Source organism: Pavona decussata, unplaced genomic scaffold (genome assembly GCF_977016875.1).
Source record: "Pavona decussata unplaced genomic scaffold, jaPavDecu1.1 SCAFFOLD_166, whole genome shotgun sequence".
Lineage (NCBI taxonomy): Eukaryota > Metazoa > Cnidaria > Anthozoa > Scleractinia > Agariciidae > Pavona > Pavona decussata.
The window spans coordinates 511399-515000 of NW_028145577.1; positions in this window are offsets into that span (position 1 = coordinate 511399).

Genomic DNA, 3602 nt, shown 5'->3' on the forward strand with positions numbered 1-3602 from the left:
ACGCAAAATTTGTTCGCTTGTTTGTACAAATTTTTGAAGATCGTCGTTTAGTTTATCTCTGTTCTGATTGTTATGAATTATCACAGTTTTTTTTTCCATTTATTACTCCAGGATACATGTATATTTTAAGTCTGTTTCATGGTTATTGTAGCCTTTTTCTCTTAGGTTTATGTACGGCTTTTTGTTGATAAACAACATTTGCCAGACAGTGACAATTCGCCTCGATCATCTTTAAAACTAAAAAGAATAATAACAACAACAAAAATACTTTGAACGTGAAGAAAACTATCAAAACTCGATAAATAGCCAATCCCGTCCTGAATATTTACCTACAGTTTACATAATATTTTGATATTTTTTTTGTACCCCCCACTCACATCCATGTAGCTTAGAATGTCAGTTCTGCTGAAATGGGTTTTTGGGTTTCAAGAAGATACCTTATTACCTTTATGTACCTTGTTGTATAGCAGATAGTATTTTTATTTGCATGAGGCCGAGTAGAGTTAAGGTTTAATTTTCAAGCGTCAGGGGTATTTTGCAGAATACCGAACGTTGAATCTATGGAAGTCCTTTAATGCAGTGGCTGCCATAACAACAAATTAAAGCTAACCGTCTGTATAATCAGTGCTTAGCCCTAAACAGAAAAGAAAAGTGCTTAGACCTTGATAACTTTGTTCATTTCTTTCCATTCTTTATCTTCGTAATTTCATAGTGAGCTAGTCACAGTCGTCTTCTAAATTTCTTTGTCTGATTTGTCATAAAATCTGAAAACATTCCATTTTATAGATCTAGAACTGCCATCAGAAATGGCATCTCAGCCACTGAACTGCAGGATAAGTCCTTTCCAGCCAGCTTTCCCCCAGCCACTGCTTTCGTGTGCTCGATGAATCCTGATGCGGTAATCAGACTTGCATATTCTGGACAATTCAGCATCTCAGAACCTGACCTCATCAAACAATAGCATTATCCAAAACGTGAACTAATCTGCATAAATTATGAACCTTAACTCAGGAGTGTTTTAAGATTTGCCACTGCCTGGGCGCAAAAGCCATGCACAGAGGGTGTAACCTTTACTAGTGGGTTTAGATCTTGTGTTTTAATAGCTGTAGCAAAAAATAATTGTTGTACAGTTGTAAGCTTTTTATTTATCATCACAGATCATGACAGATGTGATGAAAACACAGTATGGCTCATGAATCACTTTGTTAATGGAAGTTCTTGTTGAGGCAATTCATAAACTTGTAAATTACCCATTCTTGTGTGAAAGCTTCTGACTGTGCACTTTTCCCATCAAGGGATAGATCCAGTTGTGTATTAAATTTTTACCTTTTGGTAAATGTTGATGTGATGGCAGGAGCCAAATTGAATGGGCACTCGCTGAGCATATCAAATTTTTCTTCAGCAGTAAAGATTTTAATTAGTTGGCCTGATGTAGGGCTATTGCTCTAGCATGTTGTGTACAACAGAGATTGGCCACTGGATGTCTGGGCCTACAATAGCTGTGTTTATAAGCAACAGTCAGCACTGTCACTCAATCATTCTTATAACTATTGAATTGATAGAGGCTACAGAAATATGCTGAACAAGGGGCATTCCCTGTATACTTAACAGTGCAACGAACTCAGCTGGGGCCACCCAACATTGATCAGCCAATCACAGGTCACGTTCACAACAAAGGAGTCTGGCTTTGGTAGTTGGTAAACCAATCAAAAACGAGAGCATTTCTTTAAATTTCAAAGAGTCAGTCTTATCGGTGGCCCCGGTTGAGTTTGTTGCACTGTACATGTAAGACAAAACCTCGCCTTACCTTTAGTTATATATATATTTTTTACAAAGCCTGAATATAAGCTGTTTCCCATCTCTCACCAATCATTTAGAGAGATTAGAGACTGATATTCAGGCCATGTTTAATGCAACCAGACCCTTTTGATAACTGTGATTTAACAGACAAAAGGTGAAACTTCTTATCAGCCATCTCTTTTAATTGAAAGAAAAATTTAAAACTTGGTAGTGGGTAATGAATTATGAAATATGTACAGTTATTTATTTTTACAGTGCAATCTCAGTTATTTGAACTATTAATGTTTTTCAGCACTCCCAATTCTTTGAACAGATAGTTGTTAATTCTCTTGGATTTGCTTCAGTCAGTTTTTTGCCTCCTATTTTTTGAACAAAATTTATTTTCCCTAAGAAGTTAAAAAGAAATTGGTACTTCCACTGCAGTGATTGCCACATTACATTATTATGAAAATGTTAATATGCCAAGTGAATTGTTTTCTTTTACTTTGTTTTGATTATCCAATAATAACTGTTACTTTTCATGGGTTTTGTGACATCAGTAACCAGCGCTACAGTTTTCTACACCTTATCACATAGTCTGGTATAACTTTTCCAGTAACATAAGGAAAAACACTAAATAATATTATTTTCCTTTTCCATTCTGTACAGTGTTTATGTAAAATCTTTATTTATATAGAAATAGTTTAATCCACTGATTGTTTTGGAGAAAAAAAGTGATAAAATGCTTTTAATTTGAAATATTTCAAGCAAAGTATAATGTTGTACATCATTTTGTGAATTCAGAAGAGGACTATTGCTATACATCAACTCTCTTTAGGCACTCTTGTTCCTTCTATTTTTTTCTCTCGGAAAAACAGGATGATGAAAATTAAAGTAAGGAATATTTTTTAGAAAATGCTTATCAAAATTAATGATACATGGTTGGTATTTTGCTGTGTAAAAATGAATGGGACTTCTCAGATGAGGTGCTATCCATAAACTGGAGTGATGAGGCTGCAGGAGTGTAGTGTTTAGCAGTCTAATGACTTCTTAAATTGGGATTTTCCTTGTAAGGACAGAAAGGTTAATGAGTTGGAGCAAGGCCTGTTCCTTAATTGAGAAACCAGATAAATAAAACCTGCAGTGTAAATTTTTGTGGTGGAAGGAAACTGCTTAGTTTTCTTTTCAGTACCACCTCAGTTAGGAAATGTGGTCCATGAAAGGTAAAGAAAAACTCTTTGACCTTGGCAGGATTAAAACCTATGACCCCAGGATTTTGTTGATCACTGATGGACCAAAATTAATCTCTTCACTAGGGTAATGCAAAATTTAAGTGGTTTCCTTCCCAAACAGAAATTTACACTCCAAGGATAATTTTCTGATTTCTCAGTTGTATAGTCAGTACTGCACAGCACAAAATTTCATTATCCCTTCATTGTTGTGTTATATCCAACTTTACTCCAAGTTAACTCTCATGTAGCAAAGTGTAGAAAAACTGCTGGGGATAACCGGCTCCCATAACTGCCTGATGGATTTTTTTTGGTAAAGATTTTGACAGGGACAGTTGAGGATTTGTACACAATTGTTAATTGATTCTATGTCAAACAATTTACTAACTTAATTTAAAACCAGGTACAAATGACTAGGGACTGAATTTTTTTTTCCGTTGAATAATTAGACTTATGACATTTATTGCATTCAACATAGAAAGAACGCACTCCTTTCACAGATTGGAGTTGAGATTGTATGGGAGAACCAAAGTTGATTGCATGAATGAAAGGATATTGGGAAGTATATCTGGCACCCCCAGTAGATAAATTTTT